We start from the raw sequence: 8756 nt of genomic DNA on the forward strand, positions 1-8756 counted from the left end.
ATTTTATGAGTAAAGTAGAACTAAGAGCTATCCAATTAAACAATATTATGAGAAGTTTGTGGCAATGATGAATATTCTGAGACTTTCTACTTCTTTGCCACCAAATAAAAGTTTATAGTTTGTTTTTTAATATAAGAACTTTTCCTCTTTATCTCTTTGTATGGTATCATTGTGTTAAGAGGTAGAGGTTGGTGGGTTCTGTCTCCAAATCGCTTCCAAGTATTGTTGGTAATTCGAAGCCTGTTGACAGCATATTAATATTACTGCTTTCCAGTAGACTTACATAAATTCTTTTTCTCTTTTTTTCAATTTTGTTAATCTGATAGGTGGTGTTAGGATTATAGTGATTTGAAGCATTTTTCATAGTTATAGAGACCTTAAATTTCTCCCCTTGAGTATTGCTACTCAAAATTTGACTATTTAAAATTTAGAGAACCATCCATTCTTATAAATTTGAATCAGTTCTTTATATTCCTGAGAAATGACAACCCTTTCAGAAAAATCTACTGGAAAGAATTTTTCCCCAATTAAGTCTTTTCCTCCTTAGCTGTATAGTTTCAGTTCATACAAAATGCATTGTATTTATTACAATTAAACATCTCACTTTATCTTTTTTGTTTGGTAAAAGTTTCCTTCATTTATTATAAAAAGAAAAGTTTTGCAGCTTATTTTTCCCTGGCTCCTCTAATATGACCTTTTGTATCTAGGGAAAATATACATTTGAGGCTTATGTTGTATATGGTAGGGAGTGTTGGTTTAAACCTATTACAATTATATTTTTTCCAGATTTCTTAATAGTTTTGCCCTTATCTCTATTGCTGATATTTTTGGTTTATTAAGATAGTTTGGTTATTAGCTATTTTCTTTTGAATGTTGTGTACATTGTTTATTTAATTGGTTGGCCTTTTATTTTTTAGCCATCAAAATGTCATTATAGTAATTCATGATTTGTAGTATAATTTGAAATCTGATAATGCAAGACTCTTTCCTAATCATTTTTCACCACAATTTCTTTTTAGGGCCATTTGATCTTTTTTGATCTTTCAGATAAATAATATTTTTCCAAAGCTCTATAAAGTCTTTTTTATTTGCTTGATTAGTATGATGTTGAATAAATAGGCTTAGCAATATAAAATTTTATTTTGTTGGCTTGACTAGCATGTTCTACAATTAGTTAGATATCATATAAATCTGAGTATGCAGTCTCCTACATATTTTAAATATTCTGTACAAATTTTAAGTGGATGATTTTTATCACTATTTGATGTGTTTTGATGGAAATATACAGAAACAAAGGTGAACAATATGGTTTTAATTTATAGCTTGCCATTTTACTAAAGTTATTTTTGTCAATTATTTTACTTACTTTGTTGCTACTATAATCAATTGTAAATACATCACCATATACTTTACAAAGAATGTTATGTAATCTAATGTAGTCACTAAATTCTGTTTGGTCTATTTTAGTTTTCAGGGGGTCTGTTAGTTGGGCAAGCTATTATGTTTCTTATGCTAAATAGTTCATTTTTCTTTTATGTCTCACTTCCAATTCTTTTAATTCTTTTTCCAATGTTTGCATTTAATACAGATACTTCTGAAAAATGTGGGTTATGTGTAAATGATACTATTGACATTTTGGTAAAACAATAATTTTGATTCATACTTAGCATAAAAATAAGCATTTTAAGGAGAAAAGTGAATGGATAATAGGTTATAAATCCTGAAAAAAATATTTACTCCTTTTACAGAGAATAATCACAGGAAGAGTGAAAACAATTCACTACTTTCCATTATAAACATGCAAAAATAAATATATTTACAAATTAACAAGTAAATTAATGAAAACTTCTTAGAAATTCCTAGTGACTCATTGCCCTGAGTTAATAGGTACTGTCTCAAAAGAAAAAAATATAAAAATTAATTTCTGATTTTATTACTAGATCTATCAAAAGATTGTCAACATTGTCAAGGATATTGGTTCTATTTCTTTGCAAATACCAACCAATACATTTATTTCTATATCCTCAGGTAAAACATAATTCTAAATCCTTTTTTAACATGGAAGTCTTTCAAATACAGATGTCTTCTTTGCTTTCTGTCCCCCAAGATAAGCTTCTCTAATTTTTAACTAATCTTCATATATCATGGAATGCCATTTTCTCAGCATCTAAAACATCCTTTTCTGGACTCTATTTACTAATGCTTTTCATACAACGTGACACTGAGTAAGAATATGCATTCAATATTGATGTGCCTACTACTTCCCTAGTTCTGAACAATATAAACTTTAAGAAGCCATTATCAACTTAGGATTATCATGGCAGATTTTATTAAATGCTTCTTCCAAATCTTGTTAAATAGTATCTATAGTATGTGATAGAGGAATAATCCAAAGACTTTGAAGGACAGAGCCTTGAAGAAATTCAAAGGTTTGCATCCACAGCGAGGATAGCTGAGAAGGCTTGGCATCTTGAGGGAAGAGAGATTCCAGGTGTGAGGCAGTTGATCACTCTCTATCTTGAGACATCAAAGGTCTAATCAGAAATTGTCTCCTGAGCTATACAAAATCTCTCATTGAAGTTAATTACCATTTCTCCCCAAAGATACCAAGAAGTGTGGCAGAAACCTGAGAAGAATAAGAAGAGCATAGCAAGATCTCACACAGCTCCTGTGACATCCTTGGTCTGGACATTGGCTCTGCTGTGACAAAGACCAGGGTCACACATCTGAAACTCTCAGAGACCAGGCTGGCAAGTCTGAGTCTCTCAACTTTGGAGGGAAGGAAAGGGAGACTTTAGACAGACAGGGACGTCCTTACCCTCTTTCCTATAAACTCCAACTTGCAGACATCTTGCTTATCTTACCCCTAATCATAATTTGTTGAAATAAAGTTGTCCATTATTCTAAATTGACTTCCTTCTCATAGTGGAAGGGGGAGAGCTGATTTCTCTTTCTTTTCCAAAGGGAAGAGGTTCACCTATTAAATCAGTTATTAGAGAGGTGTAAAGGCAGAGTTAGTGGGGAGACATATTTGAAGAAGACTGAAGAGGGGAATTCATCTCACCTTCCTTCTACCATCTGGGCATTTATGATCAACTCTTTCTCCATTATACACAAACCAACCCTCTAATTCAAGTATTCATTTTATCTACCATTTGATAAGTATTTTCCCCATAAAATTCTGGAATAAATTAACTTGATCAAAATGGTTAAGGCTAGAGGGACAAATCTGTTCTCAGGTATCAATAAATATGAAGACCTCCTTGAAAAAAAAAACAAAAAAAAACAAAATAAAAAAGATTATGAAACCTGTTTTGGGTAGTAAAATGGGTGAGTCTGACACAAACAATGAAAAATGAAGAGCCATTAAATATTGATATCATAAAAAGGTTGTGTCTACCATTTCAAGAAAAAAAACATCCTTTTCTGCTCCAAGAGAAATGATAATGCTGATGTCTAGTTGTATTCAGTTGAGATAGCTTGTAATAAATGATCAAAGAAAATAAGACAAATAGTGGTTGGTGGTAAATCTTTGCTGGAATACTGAGGTAGCTAATTTTCATCTTTACATAAATAATTAGGAGTGCTATTTTTTCCCATAACATATATCTGGAATATGTCTTCTGTGATTTCTCAAACAAACCTTTCAACCACTAATCTTTCCTAGAAATTGATGTAAGAACATATGATACAAACCGCATGAACTTAAGAATCATTGACCAAAAAAAATGAAGTCCAAGAAAAGAAATTGAAGATCATCAGGAAAATATATAATAACATTTTCTTTATTAATGCTGATGTAAGGTAGGGACTTTGCAAGTAAAGGTATAATTCAGATGTGAAAACTTGTGTATTACAATGGCATTTGAGAATGTTATTCAGATTTCTAGACTATGGCTTAAAGGATAAAGGCATTGGATTCTTTTCTAAGAGTACAGTGGATAGCGTATTTGGCTAGAGTCCTAATATATCCTATCAAAAGGGCCTGAAATTGAACATCAGGAAGAAAAATTTCTTTTATTCATGAAAGGAGGTATATATGAGAGTAGGTTCAATGTATAATAGACTTACAGACAGATAGGCATAGGCATAAATAATAAATATATGTATTATATATATATATTTATGTGTATGTATGTGTATATATATATAAATATATTTGTTCATTCTTTGTTTCAAAGAGGAATAATGGTATCTTAAAATTAGATTTTCATTCATGGGTAAATTGAATTTAACCTAGACAGAGTTGCACAAAGCCTTTCACTCTTCTAGAATGATCAAAGTCCAATGGCAAAATAGAAATCAGGAAGACTAACAATAGTATGGGAAGCAGTGCATTACCTCTGTATCTTCAATGTCTGACCAAAGTCTAAATGCTCCACAGTGCTTGCTTCAGCCTCTTTCAAGGTCATTGGAATGAATAGTTATCATCCACCCATTCCCCAGGATTCTTCCTTAACATGCTTTTGGTAATTATCCCCCTAACTCATGAAAGGGTTTGAGACTTGTTTGTTACCCTTAACCTGGTTTAGGCCATCTTCAGAGAACTTATACCAGTGTGTGGCTGCTGCTCATGCCAGAGCTTATTGAATCTATAGGTGAGAGTTAGGTGAAAGGTAAATTCCACAGGCAGATCAGGAGCTCAGAAAAGTGCTTGCTAAGTCCTCATGAAAGAAGTGATAACTCACCCTGAACACACACACACACACACACACACACACACACACACACACACACACACACACAATTGAGGGTATTGGGACAGCAAGTGGTTAATTATGGAAATGGAGTATACTATACCGACTCTACATTCTTTCTTAATTCTAACTGGCTCAGTTCCCTTTCTGTTAAAGTATGGATAGAGTCCAAATTTTATCCTGTGAGAAAAATGTATTCATTTGTGGGAATTGGGAGAAAACATAATTACATTGTTTTAAAATACTTGAGTGTGTCTGGGAACTGAATTACCTGTGCCTGCTGTTTAGACTCTTTTAACCAAGGTCCTAGGTTATGTTGTCCAGATATGCATTCATATATGAAGATTGATACGAGGAGGGTTTTCTCACAATTATACAACATATGTCATATCTGAAAACTGATTCCATGTCACCAGTTACTATTTCCATGTTCCTTTCATTGTTCAAAACAATTGGGACAGAGCTCTTTTTCTGAATTCAGAGAATTGTACCTGTTCATTCTCCTTGCCCCCCAACTTAGAAATTCTGAGATTTTTCATTCAATTTAGAAATCATATAGCTAATGTGTTATTACCTTTAAATCAATTTGCATATTTGATTAATTTTTTATATAAAAATCTGTCTTTCCCTGTATTCAGGATCCAGTTCTCAACTGAGGAAGTAGCCTGGTCCTGACTTGTTGGGCAACTGGCATGCAGTGAATAATAGATCCAATGCTGAGATGATCCAAACATTCTTCCTGCTGTCATGTTATCTTTTCTCTATATGTATATGTGATTATATACATATGCAAACATATACACATGCATAGATATGAACATGTAGATACACATGTTTTATACATGCTTTTATGTGTAGCTTTATCCAATGTAATATATATGTATACAATATATCCATTCCTTTATGCACACAATTTGTGTGTTTGTTTATTCATTTAAGCACATCTAAGGACCTATTTAAGAGAATTCAACTAAATATAAGTAAAGAAAAGAAAACAGTGGTACATTTTAAAACATGACACATTTGAAGCATTAAAGGTCCTTGGTGTTCAATTGTTAATTTTAAAATGAAGAAATGAGGCCTCAAGAGGATTAAATATGTTGTCTAAGATGATATAGCTAGTAAATGAATGAGGGAAAATTCAAACTCAGAACATCCAATGTCTAGTGCTCAATCATTTATGTTAGCTACTTATTGTTGACATATAAAACAGAATCTTGGAAAGAGGAAATTAGAAGAGGAATTCCGGAAACAGACTACAAACCTAAAGTAATAATTAAAAAATGTCAACTATATGGATACTTTCTGGTTTTCTCCCTTAAAACAAACAAACAAAAAAACTAATAAATCATTTGTTCCTTTAAATAGTAATTTAAAATGGAGAAAGTCACAGAAGGAAATGTTATTCAGGATTTGACCAAATGTAAAATAAATCTTTGCTCAAAAAGAGATGATGGGGACATTACGGGACAGTGACCATTCCATCTGAAAATTAGTGACAGAGGAAAGTTAAGGATAATTTGATTTATACTATAAATTTCATAGAATTCAGTGATAGGTTGAATACAAAGCATTCCATTTGTATAAAAAAATTCTTCCAAAGCTGGGTGACAACAATATTTAGTGAGTTAAAATGTATTCAGTATAAAATATATTTCTAAGGACATATCAAATGAGGAGGAATCAGAAAGAGCTATCTCTAGAGATTCATGTGGCTATATCACTCCATGGGAATTTACTTTAACAAATCATTAAAACACATAAATATACACACATTCACATATGTATAAAACTAATAGATTATGAAAATAAGGGCACTCTTTCACCACCATTTAATTTTTTTATTTTATTTTTTTAAACCCTTACCTTTCACCTTAGAATCAATATTCTTTATTGGTTACAAGGCAGAAGCATAGTAAGGGCTAGACAATGGGGGTTAAGTGATTTGCCCAGGGTCACACAGCTGGGAAGTGCCTGAGTTCAGATTTGAACCCAAGACCTTCCATCTCTAGGCCTGGCTCTGAAATCATTGAGCCACCTAGCTGCCTCATCACCACCATTTTAAATTCGGCTCCATACAATGCAGCCATGCAGGTGACTCCCTCTCCCCGCCACCTGCCCCTGACCAACAACCCTACCACCATGAAGGACATGAATGAGTACAGCAACATGGAGGTGTTCACCAAAGGATCCAAAATCAACACCAGCAAGAATCAGTAGGACAACGGTAAAATGTTTAGTTGAGGTCTAAGCTGGGATAAGAGCAAGAAAGATCTTGGTGAATACCTGTCTCATTTTGGAGAGGTTGTAGACTGCACAATTAAAACAGACCCTGTCATGAGAACATTGAGAGAATTCAGATTTGTGCTTTTCAAAGATGCTGCCAGTATAGATAAGGTTCTGAAACTTAAAGAACACAAGTTAAATGGCAAGTTGATAGACCCCCAAAGCACTAAAGCTTTAAAGGGGAAGGCCAGCCCCCCTCCCAAAGTATTTGTCAGGAAACTGAGACCAGATATGGCTGAAGAACAAATTGAAGAATATTCTGGAGCATTTGGAGAAATTGAGAAGGTTGAACTACCCATGGACACAAAAACAAACGAAAGAAGAGGATTCTGTTTTATCATATATACAGATGAAAAACCAGTAAAGAAATGATTAGAAAACAGATACCAGATTGTTTCTGAGAAGCATGAAATCAAAGTTTCCAAACAGAAAGAGGTATACAGGCAGCAACAGCAACAAAAGAAATAGGGAGCAGAGCTACAACTGGTGGACATGGTTAGACTAAACTGGATCCAAGGATTTGATAACTATTATAGTCAAGGATATGGAAATTATAATATTGCATGTGGTGGTGATCAAAACTATAGTGGTCACGGCAGATATGTTCATGCTGGGTATAACTGTGGGAACTCTGGATATAGAAAGAGATGCAGACTACAGTGGTCAACAAAGCACATATGGCAAACCATCCTGAGGTAGTGGTAGTCACCTAAACAATTATCCAACCATATTAAAGGAGGACATGGAGAAAACAGGTGCAGATGTTATAGCAATTTTATCTTGCAGGATGAAGACATTGAATGGAGAATAGTCTTCTAACAATTTGACATCACTATTTTATAAAAGGCTGGTAATGTACATGACACAACTGTGTCTAATTGTATACAGCAGCTGATTTAGTTTTCTTGTTTTTACTTTGTCCTTTGCCATCTGTGTTATGACAAATGTGGATTTGTGTTTATACAAACTTTATTTGTATAATTTCAAGTTAAATGATTCCCAACAATAAATTACTTGTGATTGTTTAAATAAAAGGAAAAAGAAAATAAGGACAGATGATGGAGGATGAATATAAAATTAGAATTATTCTTTAAAAATATTGTCAAGATTCCCAGGGGAGGAACCAAGATGGAAGAGTAATCCTCAGCATCTCTGTACCACCATGAGAATCCTCCACAACCAAAATTAAAATATTGCCACAAAAATAATGCAGGAGTGAAATAACTAACAAGGATACAGAGTGAAATCACTTTCAAGAAAAGAAAATCCCCAAAAGTAGGCAATGAACATCTGGGGCACTGGGGTGAAGGGAGAGCAGACCCAGAGAGAAGCTATTTCAAGTAGGGAAGGGCAAGCCAAGAGAAAACCACTGCCCACACCCCACCCCACATTTGCTGTCCAAGGTTCAGGAACATATGCCCCAGTCAACATCCAGATCTTCAGATTGTCTCTGAGCAAATAGAGGTAAAAGCCAAACCATACCCCTTGAAATTTCAAACCTCTGGAGAAGTTGAGGAAAACCAGCACAGAGAATTCTAGATTGGACTTGGGACAAGGACTTAATTTATACCTTGGGGTAGATAATAGTACTAAGTCCTAAGTCTTAATCTTTTTTGCCTGAAGTCCAAGTATAGCTCTAAGACTGGAGAATCAAGGATGTGCCCGGCTGGATCAAGTATACAGTTAGACCAAAAACTCCAGGCTATGCCTGTGGCTAGAATTTGATCAGTCCCTGACTAAGAAAAACAATTACAGAAAAAAAAAATATTGCCA

The 8756-nt window shown here is 33.8% G+C and overlaps 1 pseudogene; it reads left to right on the forward strand.

The window, feature by feature from the left end:
- Window positions 1–6839: 6839 nt before the first annotated feature.
- On the forward strand, window positions 6840–7794 carry LOC100028713 (heterogeneous nuclear ribonucleoprotein D-like; annotated as a pseudogene).
- The last annotated feature ends 962 nt before the right edge of the window (window positions 7795–8756 follow it).

The sequence above is a fragment of the Monodelphis domestica genome, chromosome 8 (assembly GCF_027887165.1).
Source record: "Monodelphis domestica isolate mMonDom1 chromosome 8, mMonDom1.pri, whole genome shotgun sequence".
In the NCBI taxonomy this organism is placed as follows: domain Eukaryota; kingdom Metazoa; phylum Chordata; class Mammalia; order Didelphimorphia; family Didelphidae; genus Monodelphis; species Monodelphis domestica.